Source organism: Ambystoma mexicanum, chromosome 3p (assembly GCF_040938575.1).
Source record: "Ambystoma mexicanum isolate Mex_15411 chromosome 3p, UKY_AmexF1_1, whole genome shotgun sequence".
In the NCBI taxonomy this organism is placed as follows: Eukaryota; Metazoa; Chordata; class Amphibia; order Caudata; family Ambystomatidae; genus Ambystoma; species Ambystoma mexicanum.
Window position 1 is genome coordinate 300,640,678 of NC_090925.1, and position 13,779 is coordinate 300,654,456.

A 13,779-nucleotide genomic window follows, 5' to 3' on the forward strand; every position below is an offset into this window, starting at 1 on the left:
GTTGGGGGTGCGCAGAACAGTGGAAACATTGGCTAGCATGTACTGCATATACTGAAGTCATGTAAGAAGGAGGTTTAAGCCTTCCATTGCATTCCAGTAAGCCATCACTGCCCCTTCTCCATCCCCCTATAATCATCCAGGGTGTAGTAGACCCCAAAAGTCAGAGAAACACAACTAGGAGGGGAGAACGAAATGATCGCTAAACAGAAGGTAGAGCTGCAAGGTGAAGTACCACCACCAACACTAAAAAAAGTTCCCAATTCAACGGAAAAAAAGTAAAGAAGTTTCCTGATTAAAAACGACAACAGTGCTTTGTCAATATCTACATCATACACTTCATACCGTAGCATGACCATCACCCCAAAGGTGGTCAAATGCCCACCTGAAGCTATGGCAGGTTTTTAGACTGTATTGCTGTACCAGAAGAACCATCTGGAAGTTGATCACTGCACTCTAGTGCACAAGACATTACTACCACTGGGAACCAAGCAGACGTACTATTGGATAGCAATATTGTTTTGGGTCCACCTTCTGTGTGAATATGTACATTATGATGTTTACCCATTTGGTGTGTTTTTAATTAAAATTAGATGCTATCAGTATCTTCGCTAAAGTTTCAATAAACCACTTGCATTATAGTGGCTTTTATACTCAAATGGAAACACATTAAAAAGGCTCATTTTCGTTTAGTATTTATGCATATTTATTAACTTGTAAAGATATTGTATGAGCATTAAGAATGGTATGGTCAAATACACAATTCACTATTGCTAATATTAGCGAGTCGCTACCAAACATCCTACTCTTCTATTTACTTAGAAAATATTTAAACTACCAAGCGAGATGTGTGTGATGCCATACCCAGTAAAACTTCAACAAATAATAATAATAAAAAAAAATAATAATAAATATAATAATAATAATAATAATAATAATAAAAATAATAATAATAATAATAATAATAATAATAATAATAATAATAAATCAAACTTGCAATACATAGTGCTGCTGTAGATTGGTCACCCAGGAGAACAGGTGAGCTGTTTTCATTGCAGCACCTTCCCTATGCAAAATGTATTTTTATGGACAACAGTTCGTTGAAAAAATTAATCTGCAATGGCTTCAACATCCAGATGTGCAGCTTCATTTTTGTGTCCATGTAGCAAAGCAACAGCATTTAATCGAGCCTGGCCTATTGTAGCTCTCGGATATGTTTTGATGCGTTAAGGCAAGAAAATGAACGCTCCCAAGAACAAGAGGATACAGGGATAGTTACTGCAATTTGAAGTAGTCAGGCCAGTTCTGGGAACACATCGACCCCTTTCACCTTGGAACAAGTCAAGGACATCCTGAAAACACATAACCAGAACATATTTCTATGCAGCTCTAGATTGCATTCATGGAAGTCAGTCTTATAAAAATTCAAGACATATTCACTGGTGGCATTCCCTGTAACAAATCTGTGACAAATATTTGTATGTTAACCATGTTAACCATATGGTCACATGCAGTTGTATTGAAACGTTCTGACAAAGCTACCAATGTACGGTCCATGAGTTCATAATAGCCTTGTCTATAGAGGTCTTTTAGAGACTGTAAAACATGGGGAACTGACCCTTCATCCAGGCGCCGTGGAATTTTCCTGGCTCTTCTTTGCACAAAATGTTCCTCTAGTTCCACATCTAAATCATCGGCCGCTTATGTGGTTTTTGAGAAGAAGTCTTCAAATCCCTCACGCAGTTGTGCAATTATGGTCTTAAGGTTTTCAATCATGACCAATGTTTCATGGAACCTTAAATTGACCTGCTCTGGAGCAGTGTTCACAGTTTCAACAAGGGAAAATACCATGTAAAGAATATGAAGATATAGAAAGGTTTCAAGTGCAACCCATGGGCTTTTGCTCCCGCTTCATTGTGGGCATCGGCTGCAAGTCCCAGAAATTCTATTACAGAACTGTAGTTCAGAGCATAGTCTTCAAAGATTTTGCTCAAACTGTCCATCGGGTAGGACAGAATGGAAGCAGTTTGACACTCCTTTCCCCTTGAAAACTTTCAAAACAAGCAAGGTGTTTTGGGGAATTTCGAGTGAACCCAATAAAGTCCTTTACAAAACCCAATAGATCCCTGAACTTGTCAATTTCCATAGCTACATCCTGAACTATGAAGTTCAGATTGTGTGCAAAGCATTGCACATAAATAGCTTGTGGTGCCACCTCATGTACCAATGTCTGCAAGCCATGTCAATGTCCAGCCATATTAAAAGCACCATCGTAACACTACCCCCAACAGTTTTGCATTTTATAGCCAAACCTCAGGAGAACATCTTTTAAAATGGCAAACAGAGTTTATGATGTAATGCTAGACGTTTAATAAAAGCCAAAGAAAATCTCCTTTACCTGAAGATCCTCTTTTGCAATGCGAAAGACTTCAGAGGCCTGCTCTTTTAATAACACATCAGCAGTCTCATCCAAAATAATAGAAAATCATTTTGCATCATGAATCTCTTTCATCAGGCGACGGAGCAAATTATGTGACATAATTTCCAGCTTGTCATTTTATATGTAATGCGACATCCATTTGTACTCTGCTTTTTGAAGCCAAGTTTGTAGTTCTGGGACATCTCTGCTACGAAGCGACAGAATTGCTGTTAGATTAGAGTCCTCGTCAGTATGGCCCCCAATTGCAAGACCTTAATAATAATAATTTGGCATTTATATAGTGCTACGAACCCTCAGGTATCTGAGCGCTGCTTATTATTCTGCTTATTATTACCCACTGTGTGTGGTGCTCATTTATCAACCTCGGAAGGATGAAAGGCTGAGCTTGGCCCTGCCGGGATTCGAACCTGCGTTAGCAGGATCTACACCAATGTCAAAGCGAGCTCTCTACTTGCTGTGCCACTTGACCTTGCCAAGCTAAAGCCAATAATGTGGTCAGGATATTCACCAGCGCACTTCTGTTATCCCTCATCTGCTTGAGGTGGCCCAACGACAGAGCTGCTGCAACATTCGTACCCCTTTCCACAGATGCTAGCACCATTGCAGCCGCCCAATGAAGATTTGAACTCTGATGTCTGTTGCATCTCTCTATGGCCTTCTTAAAATTGTTAAAGCCATGTTTAATGAAAGCATCCGAGGCATTCTTATCACGGCCACTTTTTGGCAATGGCATACCCTTTTCATTAGCAGACTGGCATACCTTACAGAATTCTTTATTTCAACAGACTCATCGTATGTAAGCCAGTTATAGGTTTCTAACCATTTCTTTTCGAAAGAGCGGCCCTGCTGGAACTTTAAAACATTTGATTTGTTCATGTTTGTGGAGCATTCCTGTGTCACATTGCTGCTGCCAACATCACTGACTGTAAGTGTGTTTGGTATATTTTGCACAGATTGTGCCTGGCTGTTTGATGCAACTGTGGAGCCCGAAATTGCTGCAACTGCTTTGTCAGACACATGGGACATCTACTTTTGTTTTGCAGGGGTTATTGGAATAAACCTCTCCATGATGCTTTGGGGTTTAAGATGCGTATTTTCCAGGGGACATTGCCAAAGCGGTCGCTGCTAGGTATACTGTCTCAGAAATCGTTCAACTAGCATACAACTGCAAGAATAAAATTGGATGCTGTAATTCATGAAAAAAACATCTCTTAAAGAAAGACATTTTCTTATATTTATGTTTGAGTTTCCTGACATTGGGCTGTATTAGTTTCAGTTTATCATCAATCAATTTATCGCATTGTGCAAGGGACAGTTGCTAAGATGTTACCTCTGGGCCACCAGGTTCACAAATAGTTAGGGATATAACTTTATTAATTGTATTTATTTATTTAGCATTTGTAAGGCACTTATACATCAAGTAAACTCAAGTAAATTGAGTTTCAAAGCGCCCACAGGGAAGGAACATGGGAATAAAAAGCAAATCTAACAACGAAAGATAGAGGCAGACCTACTAGGCCTTGTGAGCTTTCAGAATGTGCAAGTGCACAGAGAGAGAAGGGATTAGGGAGTGAGGGGGTTAGTGCTAGGTGTACCAAAGAGGATCTTCCCTGCTGTTGTTTTGTTCAAAAGGGAAGTCTGCAGTATGTGTTATACTGTTGTCCTGCTTCAAGGTCACGGAACACATGAAGTGCAGTGTCAGGACATTCTCCATTCATGTATCCACCCAAGCACAGACCAAAAATGTAATTGCTATGGAGCACAGTGCAACAAGATGCCCAAGGCATTTCTGCTCTCTCCAAGATGACAGCCTGACTTTATATCCTTACTAAATGAAGCAGTGTTAACCATTCATGTTTATCTCCTCGGCCTTCACCTTTACTACAACGTGGCTCTCTAATAAAGTGACCTAGTGGGACCCCTAGCTATATTAAACACTGCTTCAGGCCTTACCTTGGTTGTGGGGATGGAACAGTGTCATACCTCATGTCCTGGGCATATCCACAGTTACAGTAGTGGATGAGTTATTTATCTTTATTTTTATTTTTTATTTTTTTTACATTTATAAAGCGCTCACACAGCCCGCAGGCATCGAGGGGCTGTTACAGGAATTGTTTGTTTTTCTAGTTGCGTAATTGTGTTTTTTTGTCTTCGTTACTATTTATAACGCGCTTAAACACCCAGAGGTTTCCAAGCGCGGACCCGGGAATCGAACCTGTTGTTGCTTCGTGTCGTCTTGCTGCACACACACAAAATTACCACCCAACCAAAGTTGGTAATCATTTATCGACCTCGGTCGGAAGGATGAAAGGCTGAGTTGGACTTGCCGGGATTCGAACCTGCAGATCACACTGAGTTTGCACTTCAGCAGCATGAGCTTATCAGAAGAAGGACACATGATATCAAATGTGAGGAGCCTGTGTGTGAATGACCCTGCACTGCCAGATTGCACAGCGAATAAACTATCTCAGTGGACAAAGTCACAAACTGCAGAGGAAAATATCTTACCACCTGCTGCCTGCACAAGGAACCAATATAATGTTTCTGCGAGAAATTGTGACAGTGCAAAAAGCATTCCATTAGCGCACAGTGAGAGAAAGCACCTTCTGATATTCACTATCTTAGTTGGCGTGGAAAGCAGCATAAATCAATAAAATGAATGGATCGACCACTGCTGCTCTTTTATGGCAGGAATGAAACCTGAAGGAAGAGAAAAACAGTGAAATGCAAAGAAAACGAGCGATTCAAGAAGACAGTTGCACATCTAAGTATGACAGGAGGGAAACTCAGTCACTGGTTCAATCAGAGGCGTCACTAGGAGAGGCTGGGGGACTAGAGCCTTGGGTCTTTTGGTTGTAGCCCCAGATAGAAAGCTGAGGGGCTACACCCAAAAGGCTATATAACCCTGAATCCCGACATTAGTGGCCGTAGCCCCGGATCTTTTCCAGACTTGGCAACACCCCTGTGTTCAATGGTGGGGCAGGAGTCAGAGGTGCAGGGAGAGGAAGTAATAACGTGACACAGTGGTTGAGGCGGTCGGGCAATAATGAGCGATGGAGGTTTTGCACCAACCAGTAATAAAATACAAATAAAACAAAAATTCAAGGTTATGAATTCCATACTCCTCTGGCATGGGTTCATAGTAGAATGCAGGAGTCAGAAAGGGACATGGTTAGTGCCTAACAATTGAAGACAAGCACACTGGTTCACACTACATGGGGTGCTGTTAATTCTTTTTGACAGTGCAGGTAAGCGTTGAGAAGTGGACAGGGGCCAGTGTTTACATGGAGTCTGGATTTTGAGGGCTGTTTTCGGACACAACACTGGTTGGTACTAGTCCTGTGATTCCCCTGCCGCAGGGGCGAGCGAGAGAGGTGTCTGCTCAGTTAGCGCCTCTTTGAACATGGATGATGCCTTCATAGAAACTAATGCAGATCATATTAATGAAGCTGGGCAGCAACTTGCGCCCACAACAGATCCAGCTCCCGAATTGTGGCAAACCTGCCATGGAGAAACATTTGGCTATGATATGCTATGGCATTTATAGCGCGCCTATACACAAGTGTTTCAAGGCACGAAGTAACAAATTACTACCTGAGAGAATCACATTGGTCTTGTCGTTAGGGTGGTGCAACACAGGTACTAGAAAATGTCCTTGGATGTAACTGTGGGCAACTCTGGTTGTGTGCACTGGCTGGGGTGCCACCAGGCCATGGTACGACTTTGCCCACGGTCAAGCAGGGAGATCCCTGCACCCAAGTGTGTTGGCTGGGTGACTCTCAGTCACTGTACGCCTGAACCTAGTGCCCAGACATGCCTCGAACATTACTTTGAGGCTTCCATCAATCTCTCCCTCTGTGGAAAGGCTGACGCAGAAACGGGACTTCTGTACTCTTTCACAAACTTAGTACTGGACAGCCCATCCCTCCCAATAGACAATTCCATTAAAAAAAGTTCTGCCCAACAATTTGTCAACCTACCCGATTCCCTTTTTCCCACCAAAAAGTAGTGCACTGCACATAATCTTTAATGCAACTGGAAATACCAGGCAGGCATATGATGACATTACCCTTCATATCGTGACATCCAAAACTATGTACTGTCGTAATGCTGCTTTTGTCCTCCAAGCCATACCATTGCATAGTTGTTCAATGTGCCATTTTTAATGTTTTTCGGTTATAATGGAGTATGAATATTTATACTCGAAAGGAAATTGGCTAGAGCTTGCCATATTTAGATATCATCCTAATGATTTTAAAAGTTCACCACTGTCTGCAAATGGCTCTCATAGCCCAACTTTGCACTGCATTCTTGTTTGTTTCTGTTCACTTATTTCTTAATGCGCGATTCCTAAAGTGCACAACATTTAGGGGCCGATTCATGGAACAAACGTGCGCCGAAAATCTTCGCGCAAGCAGGCGCAAGCGGAAAAAAACAGGCGCACGCGCACGCGTGCGTTTCATGGAAGTCCCTGCGCGTGTTTACCTTGGGATGTGCGCCAAACCCGTGCATGGCGCACACGTCACTGCAACATCCCGAAAGACGTGCGCGACGCGCACAGTGAAAGCGCACAACCTCGGCGCATACACTAGAAAGTGGGCGGAACACGGGGCGCAGCGCGCGGAATGGGGAACAACTCGCGAAAACAAGGGCGTAACTGGGGATGTACTGCAGGGAAGCAGACGGAACGCCCACACGCACCCGAACCGCACGTATTAATGGAATCGAATAGGGCAAAGCCACGCACAGTGAAAGACACGCACAAGCCGAAACACGTCCGCCACACGAAGGCAGGCGGTAGCGTCCCTGCGCATTACAAAAGTGGCAACATACAGCAATTGGGCCTGTGCGAGCGGGGCACGTGTATATCGGGGGCTCGCGTGAAGTTAGTCACGCGATCGGGCCTGGGGGAGCGGGCTACGTGTATATCAGGGGTTCGCGTGAAGTTACTCACGCGATTGGGCCTGGTGGAGCGGGCTACGTGTATTTCAGGGGTTCGCGTGAAATTTTTCACGCGATCGGGCCTGGGGGAGCGGGCTACGTGTATTTCAGGGGTTCGCGTGAAGTTTTTCACGCGATCGGGCCTGGGGGAGCGGGCTACGTGTATATCAGGGGTTCGCATGAAGTTACTCACGCAATCGGGCCTGGGGGAGCGGGCTACGTGTATTTCAGGGGGTCACGTGAAGTTTTTCACGCGATCGGGCCTGGGGGAGCGGGCTACGTGTATTTCAGGGGTTCGCGTGAAGTTACTCACGCGATCGGGCCTGGGGGAGCGGGCTACGTGTATTTCAGGGGTTCGCGTGAAGTTTTTCACACGATCGGGCCTGGGGGAGCGGGGTACCACTCACCGTCTGCCTTGCGTGTAGAAGAACGCGTAGCCAACACCCGCTGTGAAGTAATAGCGTGTGAACCCCAACGGATGGAAAACACACGCACCGCACGAAAAGCACATACAGAACATAAAGGCACACGGGATCTCCAAGCCCTGCCAGGGCAACGCCCGTGCGCAAAACGTCACAGACGCGCTTACGCTGTAAGGGCCTTTGGTCTAATGAAATCGCGTACGCGTGCTGATGCGCTTACGCGCTAAGGGCCTTTCCTCGATTTTCACGCTGACGTGCAGGATTTTCACGTGCCAAATCACTCCGTATCAAGCTGGCCACGTGAAAACACACGGAAGACCACGCTCCTGCCCAGAAGGCCGAATTACTGCCCCCCAGTGCCCCGAGCAGCCTCCCACGTGCCATCTGCTGCTGCCTGCCTGCCTGCCTGCTGCCACCATGCCCTGCCATTTGGTGCCTGCACATCAGCCATCTGCAGGGGTCCAGTTGCTGTGTCCACCCCTGCTGGAACAGAAGACTCCCGACTCGGATAACATCGCTCCACAGCCCAGCCCCAGGACCCAGTTGCCCACCCACTCCTGCCCCTGGGGTTGCCATGTCGGGCACATCCACATCTGGCACCAGTGGTAACCCCCGACCAGAGGGGCAGAGGGGCACCAGCTTCACTGCCACCGAAGTTGGTGTCCTGGTGGAGCAAGTCCTGTGGCAGTATGATGCCCTCTTCGGATCGTCCCGCGCCAACAAGGAAGGACGGGAGAGGATCTGGGCCGACTGTGTGGTTGCCATCAACGCGGAGGGGGTGGTAACCCACACCATCCAGAAGGTCAAGAAGCGCTGGGAAGACTTGAGGTCCAGGACCCTCATAAAGGCCCGGCGCCTCGTAGAGGGGGGCCGGGGCCGCATGAGTTCCATCCAGATGAGGGTCCTGGAACACGTACACCCAGCGCTCCACGCCCAGGTTCTTGAGAGGGAGACCCGTCTGGAGTTGAGCGGTAAGTGGCCAAGCATTGCTGTGTGAGACAGGGCATGTTGCAGTGTGCTGGTTGTCTGATACTTGCCTGTATGTGTGACATAGGCCATGTACGCATGTATGTGTGCAGGGACATCATGGTAATGCATGTGCGATCAGCAATGTGTGAACTGCACGGTCGTTGCATGTGTTTAAATGCGACATGGGGACCCCTATGCAGATTGTACACATGAGAGCATGGCAGTCTCTGTTCCTGGACATGGGTGGGGGTGAGGGATGGGGGTGCTGATGCCAGGTACATATATGGTATCCATGTCTGTGTGCCTGACCTGCGTGTCTGTGACTTGTGAATGCCATGGAGGCATGACACATGTCTGTGACAATGTACAGATTCACTGATGCAGCCTAGTCATCCTTGTATCCACTGTAATTGGGGTGTACGGGGCCAGATGGATGTGACTGAGGTGAAGTGTGTGCATGTGATAGGCATGACCCATGATGCATGTGAGTACCATTACATTGTATGTTTGGAGAGTCCATTGGACATGTATGGAAATGTCCATGGCATGCACCATGACTGTCACTGTGTGTGTTTTGCCTGGACTGACACATGTGTTGTGGAGGGACATGATGGAAGTGTACTTTGACAGTGGCACTCATCTGCTATTGCTTCCTGTCTAGGGGACCATTGTACAGTACCCTGATGCTTGTGTTCTATGTCTCCCTCTACGCAGCGGCTAGTGAGGAAGAGGGCGGAGATGGCGCTGTTGAGCAAGGTGGTGGGGATGCCCCCACGGCTGCAGCGGAAGGGGTGGGTGAGCCCCCACAGGGGCCTGCTACGGCGGAAGACGGTGAGGAGCCATCCAGGTTGGTGGTTTCCACAGAGGAGGAGGAGGCCGCCACTGAGGCGCACATGGGGCCTGGTGGGGGCATCCCTGCTGGTGCAAGTGGTGCAGTCCAGGGGCAGGGGCAGGAGGCAGCACAGGTCACCGTGGAGGGGCCTGTGCATGTCGCTGTCCCTGACCCTGTGGGTGCACCACCATGCACCAGCAGGGATGCCCCGTCCCAGGCCCGTCCGCAGGTAGAGGGGATGTCCATGTCATCTGACTCCCCTCCACCTGCGGACGAGGGGACCCCTGGCCGTATGGAGAAGGTCCTGATTGGGGTCGCGATGCGCACGGCTGTGATTCGTGATGCCGTGCGTGCTTCCCAGGAGGAGCACGCACGTCATCACGAAGAGCACCGTGCCGACGTGGCCCAATTGGGATCGTCCATGTTGGGGGGTTTCCTGCATGTGTCGGCCAATCTGGCGGCCCTCTCCTCCTCTGTGGAGACTACACGCCAGTCGTTCTCCTTGCCGTCTTCCGGCCCAGATGCCACCAGGGCCCCCTGTGGACCTGCCTGACCAATGCAGCCAGCTCGGTGGGGATCCCATCCCTGCCACAGTCGGAGTCAGAGGTCCAGCAGGGGTGGACACACCAGCAACTGGACCCCAGCAATGGAGGATGTGACGGCATCATCGGGCAGGGCATGTGCACGACGGCGTCGGTGGTTTCCATCAGCCTGGATGCCGTCGTGCTGGCACAGGCAGTTGCGTCGGAGGCAGCAGCATGCTCAACGTGGGAGGCATCATGGCTCGGGGCCATCAACATCAGGGGTGCAGGCATCGGCCGGAGGGCAGGAGAACCCTGGAATGGGAGTGGCTTCCGTGTGGGAGCGTTTGTGCCAGCAGATAGGTGCGGAGCGGCAGCGGGCAGAGGAGGAACGGCTCACAATGGTCAGGGCGGAGGACTCCATGCGGAGGGCGCTGAGGCGGGCTGAGTGCCTCGAGGGTCTTCGCAGGGAGTTGGAGCTGGACACTGCATTATCCTTGCGGGACCTCGGGGCCAGGGAACATGCCCGCCTCCAAGCCATTGAACGGGAGTTCGATGATGCCCTGGCCTATGACAACAACCAGTGAGCCGTCGGACTAGCCCGCTGCCTTTGTATATAGTTATATAGTTAGTGGTAGGTTTCCTTTAAAAAAACAAATTTTTATTTGGTTGTGATTGGACAATGCGCCACTTTTTTGTATATAGTTCAGTTTTTAGTTAGTTGACAAAGTTAGGTTTCATTTGGTTGGGCTCATGGACCCGGGATTGTCTTGTAAATAGTTCTTCTATGGATTTTTGGATTTTTTGGATTTTTTTCATGGACATTCATCTTCTTTTTGTTGTTTTGCTTTGTGGTTTTTCTCATTTCATTTCCATTCTAGTTGATTTTCAATACATTTTTATTTTCATCCTTCAATGTGTCGTATCATCTCATTACTTTCATGCATGTCATGTTGGGTGTTTTAACATTCACTTGCAGCCATTGTGTGTGACAGACATGTGTTCATTTGCATTATTTACATTGGGTGTGTAACATGTAATTGCCTTTGATATGTGGGTGGATGTGATAGTTGGTTGGGCCTTTTGGCAGGGGAGGATGGCCATTACGGACATGATTGGGGATTGTTGGGACCCAGGTGCAGGGGGGCATGGACGGGACATGGGCGAGGGCCTGGTGGAGGGTGCCCCGCAATGCTGGGGGTGGGGGTGCAAGGGGACATGAGTTGGACATGGGTGGGGGCCTGCTGGCAGGTGCCCCACAGTGCTGGGGGGTGGGGGTGGTGGGGGACATGAGTTGGACATGGGTGGGGGCTTGCTGGCAGGTGCCCCACAGTGCTGGGGGGTGGGGGTGGTGGGGGACATGAGTTGGACATGGGTGGGGGCCTGCTGGCAGGTGCCCCACAGTGCTGGGGGTGGGGGTGCAAGGGGACATGAGTTGGACATGGGTGGGGGCCTGCTGGCAGGTGCCCCACAGTGCTGGGGGGTGGGGGTGCAAGGGGACATGAGTTGGACATGGGTGGGGGCCTGCTGGCAGGTGCCCCACAGTGCTGGGGGGTGGGGGTGGTGGGGGACATGAGTTGGACATGGGTGGGGGCCTGCTGGCAGGTGCCCCACAGTGCTGGGGGGTGGGGGTGGTGGGGGACATGAGTTGGACATGGGTGGGGGCCTGCTGGCACGTGCCCCACAGTGCTGGGGGGTGGGGGTGCAAGGGGACATGAGTTGGACATGGGTGGGGGGCTGCTGGCAGGTGCCCCACAGTGCTGGGGGGTGGGGGTGCAAGGGGACATGAGTTGGTGTTCATTAGTTCAAGGAGACATGTGCCTTTGCTGGGGGGCATGCCCATGTTGGGTGGGCTGCCTGCGGGACATGACCAGGGATGCAGGGTAGTCCCCTGTGGTGTGGGCTGCCTGCAGGGGCCGTGGAGGGTGTACAGGGAACACCTGGGAGGACCCACACTGTCAAATCACATGTAGGACTCCCCGGCACCCCTGAAATACACGTACCCTGCTGAAATTGCGTGTAAAACTTTCCGCGCACCCCTGGTATACACGCACACGCTCCCCCAGGCCATTCGCGTGTGGAACTTCCCGCGCACCCCTGAAATACACGCGCCCAGGCCAATCGCGTATGGAACTTCCCGCGCACCCCTGAAATACACGCGCCCAGGCCAATCGCGTGTGGAACTTCCCGAGCACCCCTGAAATACACGCGCCCAGGCCATTCGCTTGTGGAACTTCCCGCGCACCCCTGAAATACCCGCGCCCAGGCCATTCGCGTGTGGAACTTCCCGCGCACCCCTGAAATACACGCGCCCAGGCCAATCGCGTGTGGAACTTCCCGCGCACCCCTGAAATACACGCGCCCAGGCCAATTGCGTGTGGAACTTCCCGCGCACCCCTGAAATACACGCACCCAGGCCAATCGCGTGTGGAACTTCCCGCGCACCCCTGAAATACACGCGCCCAGGCCAATCGCGTGTGGAACTTCCCGCGCACCCCTGAAATACACGCGCCCAGGCCAATCGCGTGTGGAAAATCCTGCGCACCCCTGAAATACACGCGCCCAGGCCAATCGCGTGTGGAACTTCCCGCGGACCCCTGAAATACACGCGCCCAGGCCATTCGCGTGTGGAACTTCCCGCGCACCCCTGAAATACACGCGCCCAGGCCAATCGCGTGTGGAACTTCCCGCGCACCCCTGAAATACACGCGCCCAGGCCAATCACGTGTGGAACTTCCCGCGCACCCCTGAAATACACGCGCCCAGGCCATTCGCGTGTGGAACTTCCCGCGCACCCCTGAAATACACGCGCCCAGGCCAATCACGTGTGGAACTTCCCGCGCACCCCTGAAATACACGCGCCCAGGCCAATCGCGTGTGGAACTTCCCACGCACCCCTGAAATAAACGCGCCCAGGCCATTCGCGTGTGGAACTTCCCGCGCACCCCTGAAATACACGCGCCCAGGCCATTCGCGTGTGGAACTTCCCGCGCACCCCTGAAATACACGTACCCTGCTGATAGCACCCCGAAATACACATACCCTGATGGAATCGCGTGAGGTACTTCCCGCGCACCCCAGTGATACACGTAGCCCGCTTGCTGTGCTGGTACAGGGTTAGCGCAGCCCTTTGCGCTGGATTGGGTATATTGATGGCTTTTCCCTGCGCGAGAGGCGTTCTTGGGGGCGTAACTGGCGCTGCTGCAGGGTCGCTGCGCGACTGTGCGCCACGGCTGGTTTTGGTGGCTGGAATCCATGAATACGCTGTGCGCGGAAATGGATTTTAGCGCACGCGGCTGGCGCAGGGATTCGCACGCGCACACTGTGCGCCAGCCGCGTGCGCCACTTGTGCGCTGAATTCTATGAATTACCCCCTTAATTTTTTTCCTGTACATGTTCCTTAACCTTCAGGGTTTCAAACACACAACCTCTCAATTTAAAAGTGACTTTGGTTTACTCTGAGGTTCTCGCATATTTGCACCACCCCGTTTTTTTTTTCTATTTTACCCACACCTCAACATCATCCCTTGTTAAATGATCAGCCTTTTCAATGAGGGTGGTGAACAAGAGGTTTCTGACATTTGGGATGGCGGCTGGGCACGCACAATTAACATTATTATATCATTCTTGTATTGATATGGTATGTATTGAGCGCAG